Source organism: Carassius auratus, chromosome 27, assembly GCF_003368295.1.
Source record: "Carassius auratus strain Wakin chromosome 27, ASM336829v1, whole genome shotgun sequence".
Classification (NCBI taxonomy): domain Eukaryota; kingdom Metazoa; phylum Chordata; class Actinopteri; order Cypriniformes; family Cyprinidae; genus Carassius; species Carassius auratus.
In genome coordinates this window covers 15578492-15594698 of record NC_039269.1, presented here as the reverse complement: position 1 = coordinate 15594698, position 16207 = coordinate 15578492, and the positions used below count along the sequence as shown (strand labels likewise).

Here is a 16207-nt window from a genome sequence, read left to right as displayed (position 1 = left end):
TTAATGTGCACATTTTTAGTGAATCACCCACAGAATTTTCCCCTCCCATCGGCGCTTTTATGGAATTGTGCTCTAGCGCTAATTTGACATTTTTAATAAATCTGGGCCTAGAACATATATGTTTTAATAAAGAAATTAAATTAAATGCTACAGTTCTGGAAAACTGAAATAAACACTGTTACTATGACTCAACTGCCAAAAGTGGCTCCAAGAATTTACAAACACTTGCACGTGGACACGTGGAATCAAAACAATTCATTCTGTATTCAAAAGGAGGAACGTTGTCAATAGTATGGCTAAAGGCTTGTGGCTAAACAACATTCAGAGTTGGTTTTAAACAGGCCGGTCGGAGCACGCTAATGTTTGTGCTTTTTTTGGAAAGAAGCTCACACACCCTGCACCTTTGTCATGCATTTACAATACAAACAACAATGGGACACATTTCATCACTGCTCAAGCTAGAAGATGAAGACCCAAACATATTGGCTGACTCATTTCAAACATGTAATGGCTTGCTTCGAAGGATATCGATGCCAGATCAAGCAGAGAAAGACCATTTGGCAGAATTGCAGCTACTGCGCAACATTTTGCGGAAATAGTGGGTGATGTGGGTGAAAGGTGAATCTCATGGTATATAAACATTATGGCATACAGATATTATCAAAAAAAATACAAGCAACTCTTTGTAGCTGCTCTCTGCAGGATGGGAAATAATCTTCAAGGACATGCAGGCCAGTGTTAGACCTTATAAAACATGTGCTGGTCTGCAAGGACAGATTTTAAACATTCTTTGTTTAGAAAATGCGCCAAAGAGTTGTTTCCTAAAATATAAAAGAAAGTATGCAATTGTATTAATATAATCGATAAAATATTATAATAAATACATGCCAAAGCAAACATTATTCATTTTAAGTTCACAAAGTAACTTTCGTCTACCCAGCTATTAATGCAATTACGTATAAATTAGAGAAAAGCATTTAATTCAAATTTATCCATAAAAGTTTCTGTAAAAAGGCTTTTAACAATAAATATATTTTAAAAAGCAGGAAACATACAAGGAATATTGCCTTTTGTGTTTAGTTAGTGAAAAAGATTAACGCAACAGTGATACAAAACTTTGTAAAAAATAATGATAATAAAAATAAAAACACAAATAAAAGCTATTCTCAAATGTATATCCACCGTTTTTTTTTTTTACGAATTGAAGTTTGCTTTTAGATTTATTTTAGACAAGAAAAAAACAAAACAACAACAAATGCATCACACAGTAAACAAGTAAAAAAATACATTTGCAAACATTAAATATTATACAAAACCTACCGCTTGAAAGTTCCGTGACTTACAGCAAAGTATGGTGATCCATCCTCGGGGTTCATGCTCTGCATTTAACTCATGGAGAGTGCACACTTTAAACACACACCCGGGGCAGTGGGCAGCCATTTATTGATGTAGACTATGAGACTCGAACTCACAACATTTTGGATTATAAATCTGACTCTAACCATTAGGCCACGATAATAATGATAATGCCACCAGAGCCGAAATCCTTATTAAACTAACAGAATCCCATTTATCAATTCTTCACCTCCTTTAAAATACACAAACTGGACCCTGAAAACCACCTTTAACCTGATCCCAGTTGATCAGTCATCGTGATTTCTGATAATCTCGTTCATAAGGAAGAGGACACAAAATCCATTATCACAGTGAAACATCTCCAGTGGACCACGGGATACGCTGGAATAGATTGTAGTGTTCTAGCGGGCGGCTCTCGGTGGGAATCTAATCCTCTCTTAGTCAAGGGAGAGATAAATTACAGCAGTGTGGAGACTACATGCGGTAGTACATATGATTCTCTTGGAGGGAACAAGCCAAGGGAATACGGTGCCACCGCAATGGTGTCCTTCCTCCTTTATACTCTGGGATCAGAGGGGTAGTGCAGAAGAAAACAAAATCAATTCCTAGTTAACATAACATAGTGGCTATGGGTTAAGGTGGAGAAGTACTGACTAGCAGACGGGGTGTTTGTTAAATCATCAGAAGGATGTGCCGGGCGGCTCGGGCTGCCCTTGCTCTAGGACATAACCCCCACTGGAGCTTTATCTGAGAAGACGATGCCCACAACTGTGAGTCTGTTTGTGTGTACGCACCTGCATGTGGCTCCATTGTAAAATCTAAGCCAGTGTGTACCATAATAGCACCCCCATGACCCACAGGGGTATTGGCTGGCCTGACATTTAAATGACATTTACGTGCCGGTTCCCCTAGAGACCGGTTTGATTGGCACCGCAGAGCAATGCATACCCTCATAAAAGCCTTTCTGGCCACTTTTATCTCCTTTATGACCACACAAGAGAGTGGAGAGGTAGTTTGAGAGCTTATGGCCTCCTCGTAGCAGTCTTCGTGGTTAGCTGCTGGTAGTTTAACGGGTAAAACCTCAGCAAGATTCTCCAGTTACCTTGCTGGGATTTTCCAAAAACATGGATACTTGGGTGTGCGTGAGATTTACAGCTTGAGATTAGCGCCACTTTGACATACAAGAGTGCTCTAACATCTGTCATGACAATTCTATTAGATTTACTCAGCATGTGGGGGGTTTTCCTCTCATTTGTTTACGAGCAAGGATCAGCGGGCATTAACCCATCTGGGCACATGTTTCGAATTAAAGTACATAGAAACTTCTGAGAGTTTAGGCAGATGAGATGCATGAATGAACTACAGAGGTCCTGGGGAAAGACAGATAATAAGAGAGTGTAGACAGGCAGATAATTGGTTTGATCAATACGTTTAGCTGATATTCAAACAATTCTAACTTTAGCTTTATTAATTTATGGTCTTTAAGAATAGCACTCAAAAACACATTCACCACTAACCTTTGTATGCTTTGTTTGGATAGACACATAGACTGAAAACAGGTTTGGAGCAATTTATATAACTACAAACAACAATACTACTTATATTACTAATATTAATATTAATATTAATAAAAAAAATATTAACACTAATGTATTTAATTCTGCTACTACTACTACAGCTAATCATTTAGCATTACTAGTGTTGTTATTCTTGTAATAAAAAAAAATATTATCCCAACATAACTATATTATTATTATTATTATGATTATTAACTCTTCCACCTACAGTAATGCTCATAATAAATCATTTTAAATAATGATCTTGCATATTATTTATATATATATGTGTGTGTGTGTGTGTTTGTGTGTGTGTGTATATATATATATATATATATATATATATATATATATATATATATATATGTTAGGGCTGCACAATATTGGGAAAAAATGACATTGCGACATTTTATTTTTCTGCGATATATATTGCGATGTGAAATCTGGGGTGAAAATGGGGTGAGCACACTTACATTCTCATTTTAAATGATTTAAACATCGACACCGTTGTGTCAATTGATAAATATGCGCGAGGAAGAGAGAGCAAGACAGCGCTCGTGTTGTTTGAAGACGGTGAGCGTATGGCTGGGGCTCTCTCTCTTTCTCTCTCTCTCACGCTCTCGCTCTTTCTCTCTCTCTCTCTCTCTCTCTCTCTCTCTCTCTCTCTCTCTCCCTCCCTCTCGCTCGCTCTCTCTCTCTCTCTCTCCCTCTCTCTCGCTTGCTCTCTCTCTCTCTTGCGTGCTCTCTCTCTCTCTCTCTCTCCCTCTCTCTCTCTCTCTCGCTTGCTCTCTCTCTCTCTTGCGCTCTCTCTCTCTCTCTCTGCCCTGTTAAACTGACAGGACTTAAAAACACGAAACTTTCATTCTATGATGGTTAGGCTGTGCAATTAATCAGTGAATCACATTAGTCAAGGGCCAGGGAGCAGCTGGCCCATACAGTTAATGATTAACGGATCAAATACGACAGCCTACATCGCACATCCTGCGATGTGACTATCGTGGATTCGTACATCGCGATATCGATGCTTAAACGACACATCGTGCAGCCCTTATATATATATATATATATATATATATATATATATATAACATGGTTTCAATCATAAAAAGGTGGTAACGTGTGAAAACACTTCCTTATTACACAAATTAATTAGTTTCATTACAATTCTATTATAGTTATTAATATTTTCAAGTAATTTTTATTAGTCTATTTTCTATTTTCATTTTAAAGTTTTGTAATTTTGTTATGCGTTTCTGCCATTTAAACTTTTAGTGTTAGTATATCAAGTTAGACTACATGAAAATGAGAATCATTGCCTTTGCAACTTGCTGAAATAAATAATGGTTTTCTAAATATATATATTTCCCTTTATATTTAAATAAATAAATATAAATCCCTGGCCTAGTCAAGTCAGAAACAACCTAGGGTCCGTTTGGAACTATGCAGGCCTTGCTAAAAAGCAGAAAGGCCAGATTAGTTACATTTATTGTGGTGTTTATTATATATTCTGATTGAGATGGCAATCCAGAAGACCTTTCCATTGGCCAGTGACTTTTTCTTCTAGGTGCTCTTGAAACATATGTAGAGCTCTCAAAGTCTCAAAGCCAACAGATTGGCGTAGTGCAGTTGTGCCCTCAACATGTTTGTGAATTGACAGAAGAGAGGTTCAGGGCTCAGGGTTACTTGACGCTCAAAGAGACACTGTTGAGAGCACAGGTCATAGGAGGAGATGAGAGGGACCGGGCCCCGACCTCCCAGGTGGCTGCGCTGTCGTCCCAGTCCTTTTGTATTAACCAACTCAATAAATCCACAGGCGCCAGAACAGGTGGCCTAAGACACCTGTTGACATTTATTTCCTACAGACTAGAGTCATGCTTTAGACAGTGGCATGTGGCCAGTGTAATAGGAGACAGACATGTGGGACACAAATTCCTGACAAGATGAAAAAAACTTTACTTTTTACTTGAGAACACGTTTTATTTGTGTCTTAAAGTTACAGCCATTTACAAAATGGACAATTTAAGGGCTTCCCTAGAGGAAGCTTGTGTTGCAAAATGCATCAGAATTTAAGGGAATGTTTTAAGCATTTATACGGCTTTTAAGAAAAAAGGCTTTAGAGTGGGGATGACAAATGGACACCCGGCAATTAGCAGCATTCCCGTTCCGCAGAAACACCCAATCCGGATTGAGTACAAGGATCAATACGCAAAGCAGGGAGCCAACCATTCATTCTCATTAATAATAGATTAGCAAGTTATCATTTTCACTCATGCACTGAGCGGAAATGTGTCCGATGCTATCACATGCGGTTGTTTTACTGAAACTTGTCCATTAACTGAGTTTTAGACCTTTTACAGGATTTTGCTTTCAATTAACTCTACATCAAGCCAGTCATTTTGCTCTATCAGTTCAATATCTCCAGTTTCCTTCATTAACATGCACAATTCCCTCGTTAAATCTCATGCAATGGCATCTGCAGCAAACTCTCACAGCAACGGATATGCTTTTAGGCAAAGCGACGAATGGCTTTAGAAGTTGTCTGAAATTAAACTTATCAACACTATGCTTTTGCAGGACTTGAGAGAGAGATTATGCAGAATTCAATGGAACAAAGAACAGAGATAAACAAATGATTGGATAAGTGGGATACTTAATAAATAAATAAATTGATAAATAAAGGAAAATCAATTCCCAGTGGGAATTTTTTTTTTTCTCTAAGTGATCAGTGCGTTAGGCTGCTGCTGAGTGCGCCACTTTCTAACGTTATTCAATTATTTAGGAGAATGTGCGGAACACAAATTCTGAGCACAATTATGCAGTTCCCTCTGTGAAGAGCATTAAAGTAATGGCTTTCCTCCTAAGACACTGCTGGAGAACTATCTTAGTTCAGCCAAAAAGGAAAATTCTGTTACCGTTTACTCACCCTCATGTCACTCCAAACCTACTTCTGTGGGAAACTAAACATCTTTAAAACTCAAGTAAATGAGAACTGAGGCCAACTCAAAAAAGTACCCTACAAAGTCACCATAGTTCAAGTCGATATAGCATAGTTTTAAGAACGAAAAAAAAAAGTGTCTAAACTGACAGAAATGAAGATTAAATAAAGTTCTTACACGGCCTGGGTGGAGAGTACACATGTAGCCACTGAGGGGAAAAAATAATTTACTAAAAGAATTAGCTCAATGTTCCATCATGCGTCGTTGACAAGTTGATGAAAAAAAGAGCTTCCTGTTTAATAGAGGTAATCTGTATCATATGACCAGGCGGTTTAGTGGAGGTTTAGCATTACATCAGCATTTAAAGTCTTCAAAGCCGTGACTCATTATCTGTCTTTCCCACTGTCGACATGATATTGGATCAAAGACGGAGATGAGCAATCATGAGGGAATATTGTTACTACCTCATTACTCGGCCCTCATGATAGAACAATAGAGTTATTCTCCCTCGCAGAGAAAACCTTCCTGTTTAGAGCCATCAATACTAAAACACACACCGGCGCTAATCCAAGTGCATTCCAACTGGCTTCTCGTAGGACCATTGTTATGAGGTGCACAGAACATTGAAAGCATGCGCACAATAGGCCTCACTGTTGGTAAAGGGAAAAGAGGAATGTTTGCATGAGAACACAGATAAGTGAGCATAACACTTGGTTTGCATGTGGCACCAGGCTGAGAACTGTACTAGACAGAAGGTACAGAAAGTTCTGGGTGACTCTGAACGCTTTGGGCAGCCAGGCACTATGAAAGATTAAGGAGCCATGAAATATCACCGGATTGGAATTATTTTGAAAGGTTAACCCAAAGTGATCGCCCGAGACCATTCTAGAGAGCCTCAGGAGCCTGCGCACCACAGCTACGCTGTTATCGAAGGCCGCAATTATGACATACGTGGTCATAAATCTGGCTGCTTTATTTGCTATGACCTGCACGTAATCCGAGTTAACCCGGCGTTTTCCTCAGAGGACTCAGTTTGAGGAGAAATATTCTAGCTTCAGCTACACTGGAAGTGAGTAATGGGAATTCTGCCTGAGGATTTTTCAAACAAGCTTTGAAACTTGTGCTTTTTTTTTGAGTCTTTACCAAAAGAAGTGTGTCATGGTTACTGCACATAAAATAAAATAAAATAAATAATAATAATAATAACAAAAACTAAATAAATATTTTTTTTAAAAATAAATGTTTTATGACAAAAATAAATGCCATGTTTCACAAAGTCAATTTTATTTGAATAAAATACAAATAATATATAATTTTATAATGCTTTTTCTATAATATAATATAATATAATATAATATAATATAATATAATATAATATAATATAATATAATATAATATAATAATATAAATTCCAGATTTTTAAAGTGATTTCAGACATTGTTTAACAGTGTCATTTTAGTACTATTTTAGTCAAATTCAAGAATATTTCATATTTAAGTAGCACATGTTTAAGCAACACGATCTTGCAGTTGTATATTAAATGAGTGCGCGCATGTACTGAATTTGAAAGTCTTTTTCATCTTCATGCATAAACAGCTCCGGGAGAGCTCAGAGGAGGGAGGCAGGGTGCTTTTAAAGCTGTTAGTTAAAGGGCAGCCGTCACCTTGGCACAGCCTGTGCCACTGACTGGCGGGTGGGCAGAGAAAAGCTTAAGTGCCCCTCGAGGAATGGACGCGAAACAGGGATGTAGGATTGCAGAGGAGATCAGTAGCTTGATGCTGGATCAATGGAGACCCGTTATGGGTTACGTCATTCATCACAGTCAAAGCCCCTCTGACCCACACTAACCAAATTAATGCAGCTTCCCAAGGTAAAGTCCCCCTTTAAGCCCACCCATTCACTGCTCACACATCTTTACCTATGCCCTTTTCTACAAGTCTGGAACATTTAAACTTTCACACCATGTGTCAGGAGAAAATTGAAGTACAGTCCCTTTGGAATCTAAACACAAATGGGCCTGGACTTGGCTGGAACGTTCATTAAAATGAATTCACCATAGCAGATCCACAAATACAAAAGACTCCATGAGACTGTCCTTTATCAGAGGTTAATAATGTCATACCATTTAGCTACTCTACAAATATCTTATGAACATATCTAATTAATTTAATTCAAGAAATATTCATTATTAAAGGGATAGTTCCCCCAAAAATGAAAATTCTATCATTAATTATTAATTATTAATACTCACTGTCATGTTGTTTCAAACACATAAGGCCTTTGTTCATCTTCGGGATTCGAGAGCTTGTTTATCCTGCATAGACAGGAACATAACTACCATGGTTTAAGGTCCAGAAAGGTAGTAAGGACCAGAGTATGTGACCAGCCTAAGGCACACCAGCACAATAATCATGCTGTCTAATCAGCATCTTGATATGCCACACCTGTGAGGTGGATGGATTATCTCGGCAAAGGAGAAGTGCTCACATTAAATAGATTTAGAAAGATTAGTGAACTATATTTGAGAGCAATAGATCTTTTGTGTGCAAAGAAAAAGTCTTAGATCTTTGAGTTCAGGTTATGAAAAATGGGGGCAAGAAAAAAGTGTTTCATTCATAATTTTGTTGAGTATAAATTACGGTGGAACCACTGATGTCTATGCAGGGCCAGAAAGCCTTTGGATTTCATCAAAATTATCTTCCAAAGTTGAGGGTTATGGGTTTGGAATGGCATGAGGGTAATTAATTATTTATTCAATTTTGGGACACAAAATTATTTCTAAGTTGGCCTTGCAATTATTAAACAATACACACACACACACACGTTTGTTTTTGTGAAAAGTGGGGACATCCCATAGGTGTAATGGTTTTTATACTGTACAAACTGTATATTCTATCTCCCTTCACAAACCCTACACCTAACCCTAACCCTCACAGGAAACTTTGTGCATTTTTACGTTCTCAAAAAAACAAACAAAAAAAAAAAAACTAATTCTGTGTGGTTTATAAGCATTTTGAAAAATGGGGACATGGGTTATGTCCTCATAAGTCACCCTCTCCTTGTAATACCTGTGTCATACCCATGTCATTATACACAGTTGTGTCCTGATATGTCACAAAAACAAGAGCACACACACACACACACATTTGTTTCTGTGAATTATGGGGACTTTCCATAGACTTCTATTACATTTATACTGATCAAACAGTATAAAAGTACCACACTTTCAGATGAACATAGCTTACTATTTTGTAATACATAAAAAATAAGGTTTTACTTTGTACCATAAACAAGTACACACACACACACACACACACACAAACACACACAATACATTTTCCATATTTAAAAAGGGCAACTTGGACATTCTGCAAAACATGAAAAAACATGAAAAACAATGAAAACTTTTTTTTATAATAATAATAAATTTGGGGTAAACTATTCCTTAAAATGTTTTAAATATTAATGTGTGCTTATAGCTTATAGTCAATTGCAAATATAGCCAGAAACAGCATCTAAACTGTAAACAGTCTGGCCAAGGTTACCCAAACAGGTAACCTAATATAAATGCTCTTCAAGTTTTGGGAAGCAGCCTCCCACAGCGATGAGGGGGGAAAAAAAGCTACAGTCGAGGGAGATACAAAATATTCTACTCCAGACACCATGAACTGAACATGTGGTGCATATTTCTGCAAGAATGTTAGAACAGAGCTATTTAGAAGAGCAACTCACGAAATGCAGAAGAGGATCAACACGAAATGCGGGTAATACTGCCAGCCTGCCCAATCTTGAAGGCCTGTGCAAGCCAAGTGTGTGGGTCACATTGTACACGAACAAAGAACATTAGTCATTGACAATTATGGGGTCAGCACAAAGGGGATAGAAAAAAAAGGTTATGATGGGACTCAGAGGAGAATGAGGAGAAGCCAGCTTTAATGCAGATGAGAAGCTGGGGATGTCAATTCCTCACAACAAAATGTCATAAGCTCTCAGACGCAAGTCTGTACTAATGTGATTAGCTGCTCATGTCTGTGATTACATAAAAATGCTTTATGGATATTAACAAGCCGAAGTGCCCCCACAACCCTCATCTCAAAAAGGCTCTTGGAGAAGATTCTTGACAATGCAGCAACTTCACAGTGCTGCAACTGCTTGAAAATGTCCACTGTGCATCTTTTTCACTGCATGGTATTTGTTGTGACAGTGTGCACACAGAATACAGGAAAAAATAATGGCAAGTGGAAGGACATACAGTAAGTTTAAAAAGACCACTACTAATAATAAGAAATACACTGATATCACAAGCCTGGTCAACAGATATTAAATTCTGTACTATTTTGTCTACATAAAAAAAAAAAAAAAAGACATTAAAAACTAAAATCAATTATTTTGTGAATTTAGGCATCACAAAATCCCCCAAAAAGTGAAAAAAGAGAGTATATTTTGGCATCGCAAAATGAATATCATAATGAATATTAAAATGTTGATATCTGCTTAAACATTGCATTTAACAAATTTATTAAATTAAAGTAATAATAAATTTCATTTTAGTAGTAGGCTATGTGCATTCTAGTAATAGGCACAATGTCATCAAACTTGACATTTATTTTGACGGGTTGCATGAATACAGTACCTTTACAGTTCTGTGCATGCGATATGACGCTAGTTTTACTTAAATCAAACAGTCAAATGCTCATGAAATGACTCACACAGCAGTTCTGGAGATGTTGTTCATGTGTTCACATCCTCATTTAGTGAGACAACAGAAGCTGAAAATCACCACGAGCGTCACAAGCGCTTCAAGATGTGTGTAGTAAATGACCACGCACCTCATTAACAGAGCCACGCAGAACATGCAGGATTCCTAATTAAATTGACTTTTGCTGATTAATATTTACAGATACTAGTTCATATTCCGATTTGATTTAAAGGGGGGGGTGAAATGCTATTTCATGCATACTGAGTTTTTTACACTGTTAAAGAGTTGGATTCCCATGCTAAACATGGACAAAGTTTCAAAAATTAAGTTGTACGTTTGAAAGAGTATTTTTGTTCCCAAAATACTCCCGGTTTGTCACAAGTTTCGGAAAGTTTTTTTCGAGTATGGCTCTGTGTAACGTTAGATGGAGCGGAATTTCCTTATATGGGTCCTAAGGGCATGTCTGCCGGAAGAGCGCGCGGTCCTGTATAGCGAGGCTGAGCACAGACATTTCACTGTTCAGAGCGATTCACTGATCAGAGCAAGAGCGTTGCGAAAAGTCACAAAAGAAGTGTGTTTTTGGTTGCCAGGGCAAGACAACCCTGCACAGATTACCAAAAAAAAACAGCAATAAGGGACCAGTGGATGGAGTTTATTTTTACAGAGCATCAACGGAGTTGTGAAAGTGTTTGTGTTTGTTCCCTGCATTTCAAAGATGCTTGTTTTACAAACAAGGCCCAGTTTGACGACGGATTTGCGTATCGTTTATTTCTTAAGGATAAGGCAATCCCAACGAAAAAGGGTCACGATCGTGTGTTGGAACCGCAAGCGGTGAGTAAAACTGCTTAAAATATCTCTGCCTCCTTGTTAGTGTGTCCCCTCTGATGCCGGAGACCTGGGTTCGAGCCCCGCTCGGAGCGAGTCGTTGCTGCTGCTGCTCTCGTTCAGTTTCAGCCTCGGGATCTGATTCTGGATCATAAATAAACAGCTGAATCTGACTGTAAGCCATGGTTTGTTTTGGATGATGGTTTTTTCCTCACGGTAATGTCACAGTTTCCACATGCTCTTAACGCAAAAGCCTACTGGCGCTCGTGATTCTTTAGCTCCGCCCACACGTCACGCCTCCAGCCGGTCGTGTTTTTCCGGGAAAAATCGGTACAGACTATCTGGTTAACAGGATATTGAGTGAAAACGAGCATTTCACCCCCCTTTAAGTGTAATGACTTACTTTTGATTAATTAATTCAAAATCTGACAAATTCGGTGACATTCCGCGTTAAACTGTCAATTCCGTTTTTATGAATGGATTCCACGATTCCATCCATGTTTTCCGCATTGCGGAAATCATAGTGCCCTATAAATATAAATGTACAAACAAGTGAAATTAACATGCAAAATAAAATAACTATATATATATATATATATATATATATATATATATATATATATATATATATATATATATATATATATATAAAATCTATCCAAATGATATTTTGTGCATCACGAATGCCGTATTGTTCAAAATAAATCAAATCAAATCAAATATGTTACACACTACATGACACTGAAATGCACCAGTGATCATGTGATGCTGGTCCTTCAGGTTTTTTAATCTTGACGATGAGGTCATTCTCACAGCAGTGATATTATAAGGTGTACGTGGCATGGGAGTAGGACACACTCACACATGTATGATGGTTCAAATAGCTTTTACGGCTGCCCTTCAGTCAAGGACACTGGATGGTCTTGTCATCAGATGACAGCAATGTATCCTGGCCACAGCTGAGAGTTTGGGGAACTGCCTCTGGCCCTGTGATCGACCACCATAATTAAGTTATTAACTATCTCACATCATTAACCTCCGCTGACCAGTTCTTTAATTCATCGATGTGATATTGCCATTCTGTCTTATGCAAACCTTCTGCTCTCTCTGTTTCTCCTTTTCGCTGGCTCTCCGCTGGTGTCTGTCATTGAAAGATCACAGCTGGGGACTAACAAAATTACCTCGCAAGTGCCACTCGATTGAGGATACGGTTACTTTTAATTAAAAAGAATCAATTTCTATTCCTGTCAATTTCACTCAGTGACCATATGGACACTTGAAAACACAATCCAATTTGCCGCCGACCACCCATTCGGCCCTGCCCAGCCCTCCGGGAAAACAATAGCTTGCTTAATTGATTTATAGAGGTGGTTTTCTGCATAGTGTTCCAAGATAAAATGCAAAGGGTCCTCATTTGCAAGCGTTTCACAATACCTAAGTGCTCCTCTAACAGTTGGCCATATGTGTGGGTTGTTTGACAGGATATTATTTTGTACCGAATATAAAGAATTAGCTTGACTGGGAGAAAAATTAAAGCTTTCTCTTTGACTTTCAGAGGGGATTTTAAGGCACATTCAGTTTTTTGCTCAAAGAACTGAATTATCGCAAACCTTCTTGCCATTAGTGAGCAGGAAGGGACAGGACGGAAAAAGGATCGATATATGGACAAATGGCTGCAAGCTGCCTCTCGCAACATATAGAGACAAATAGCATCAGAAAAATTCCACTGCAAATGGGAAAAAAATTTAAAGTAATTTGACAAGTTCAGCTAAATCAGATAAATGCATCAAGACCTTGGGATGAGCGCTGTGTGAAGAAAAGCCAGATCTAATGCCGTGTCGAAGTGATGACGCATGTTATCGCATGACTCTTTTACCGGCTGTTTTGAAGGAAGATCAACATTCGCGCCAAAAAAATATGTGCAAACTGTAATTTAGCACAGATCAACTAGTTCCTCACTTTCCGCACTGACTCCGAGATCCTTCGCTTGCTTCAGTGAAAGTATAATGTGCCTAGCGTTTTCGACTCCTACATTACACGTCACGCCCTGATGTCACGTGTCGTTACGGGATCTTTACGGGTTGTGTGTGAATGCACGCATATATCCCGGGTAATCACTGGCAGTGTGAAAGTGCAAAATCTAGCGACCCGGGAACAACTGCCGGAACACTTTACCCGTGTATTTGCCGGAATGGCAGTGTAAAAGGGGCTTAAGTAGGCCTGTAGTTTCAAGTTGTGATAAACTACTAACCAAACTACATTTTTCACCTATTATGACCCTTTTTATATGATGTATGATATAAGTCTCAGGACAAGAAGCAGAAACAGGCTGTTGTCGTGCATGTCTCTTTAAATGCAAATGAGCTGTTGCTCTCTGCACCCTTTTCCAGTATAGGACTGTGCCTTTACAGCTCATACCTCAGATACCCTTGTCCAAAAAAAAAAAACAAAAAAAAAAATTGTGCTGAAATCATGCGATTTTGAAATCGCTTTATAGCACGATTTTCCATGGCCCGACCTTCAGCAGTATGCTATCCGAACCAATCAGAATGCAGCGCGTCTAAGTGGAGCGCGAGAACAGAACAGACTGGGCATATTCACACACTCTGTCTGTGATGCGTATTTTTTCCGAGCCGATGTTAACGGATCAGAACGTTCACACTGCACACGGTAAAAGATGTGAACAGAAAAAGTTAGAAGTACAAAGGTCGAAAAGATTTCATATCTAGCGCATTAGCATAGAAAGAGTTGTGGGTGCACAAGACACATTTTAAATGTCTGGTTTTGTGACAAAGCAAAGGAAATCTGCGCGCGGGCAGAGAGATTTGCATTTGCGCATTACTTTGCGTTACAATATGACCAATGGATGGCAAAAAAGAAAAAAAAAATCCCTGGACACAAGTTTTATTTTATTTATTTATTTATTTTTGCCATATGTCATTTTTTTTTGACATCTTTAGTGATTATTTTGACTTATTTCTGTTCTAGAGACGTTACAACTGATAAAGCTCTCATTGGTTTTCTTTTGGAAATATGCTTCAAATTTATACTGAATGCATTTATGACTGTAAATCATGTCTGTGTGTAAAAATCGTGATTAAAATCGAAATCGCAAAATTATGTCAAATTTGCTTATTTCTTGACAAAACTTAGCGTCTCCAATTGATCTTTTTAGACAGTTACTAAGTACTTTACTTCTTTCAGCTGAAAGAAAGACCACTTCTTAAAGACCAAAATGACTGGAATAGACTGTTATGTAAACCCTAGACACAACGTCTGGAGGAAGCAGTTATGAAGAAGACTCCAATCAAGCACTTTGGGTGCCTTTAAATCAAACAAATGAGACATAACCACCTAAACAAGGCCCGATGAACACCCCTCAGTTTCCTCGTAGGAGCTCCTGTGCAATCTGAGTAATTTTGACTTCTTTTGAGCATTCAGAATAAGAAAGTGCCTTAATTTTTCATCCGTCTGATTTAGGTAGGCTCTGTTACCATGGTGATCAACGTTCATGACGCCCCACCCTGTAGTTCTGGCTCCACTGCCCTATAATTCAGAGCGTTGCAAAGCCAGTTCTTTCATGTTTAGCAACTCAACCCTCTCTGATTACAGACAACAACACAAAAAAGACCATTTGCGGTAGTCACCATTTAACCTCCCCTCTATTTTTAAAGTTTTATTTGTTTGAACATCTTTACAAAGTATTTACAGCAAAGAAGTGTCACCGTAAAGCAGTATCACACTAGGATTTAGGTGTCTGAAACCTTAAGTATAGTCAAACCCAGAGCAAAGCTCCCGGAGACTCATTCTCAAACCATCAACAGCACCTACAGCAGCATGTGATGACACTAATGAGGGTGCTGTGTTAATGTGCTAGAGATGAACATGAGGAACACTGAACAAAAGACACGAAACTCAGGATAGGAATAAGCGAAAAAGTGTAAAGTTTGTTGACAATGTGACAACAACCGTCTTTATTCTGTTTCATTGGGATGCACTGGTATTATTTTCATGTTATTAGCAATGAAACTGATAAATAAGCAATAATAAAGTTATACACTCTTTTAGTACATTAAAAATTTTATTTATGCATTTAGCAGACACTTTTGTCCAAAGCAACTTACAGTGCATTCAGGGTATCAATTTTTACCTATCATGTGTTCCTGGGGAATCGAACCCACAACCGTGCGCAATGCTCTACCAATTGAGCTACAGGAGCACTATTTTAGGCTAAATAAATTTAGAAGTTTATCTAGAAGTTTATATTATATTTTGAGAAATGATAAAGCATAAACTGCACATGCATTAAGAAAATCAGCAGAGTCAATTTTGGTTACATGTTCCATTCATGTTTCAAGCTTGTGTTCTGCTAGAGGATTGTGGTGCCATCCAAAAAAAAAAAGTCACTTGAATTGACCTTTACCCTTGATCGTTCCCTGCTAGGGAAACAAAAACAAAAAACATGCTATAAGTGTACAGCATTAGACTAATAGCACTTCAGAATTTCTCATCAAATGTTTCATTTGAATAAACGAAAGACTGATTTGCTGACATGTTTCAGATTCAAAACACTTCTTTACATTTTTTGAAATGCAGTCACAGTTGCTTTGCATCAGAGATGGTTTTGAAAAAACCTTCATCGAGAAAGCAGAGGCAAGATTGTCAATCACAAAAGCTTTGCGACTTTAAAAGTGGCAACAGATGTCAAGAGAGGAAGCTTCAAGGTTACCCTTATGCTAGCGCCACCTCTGAACGGCTGAAAGATTTAAAGGTTAAATGAAGCAAGTGAAAAAGAAAGACGGCGAGCAAGCCGATGCAAGAGAGAGAGTCCTAAT

General features: G+C 38.1%; 1 protein-coding gene across 15 annotated transcripts in view; it reads right to left on the bottom strand.

Annotated features, from left to right (window-relative positions):
• ptprfb (protein tyrosine phosphatase receptor type Fb) overlaps window positions 1-16207 on the bottom strand; it is a 188379-nt gene that overhangs the window by 93183 nt on the left and 78989 nt on the right. The gene's annotated exons all lie outside the window — the stretch shown is intronic.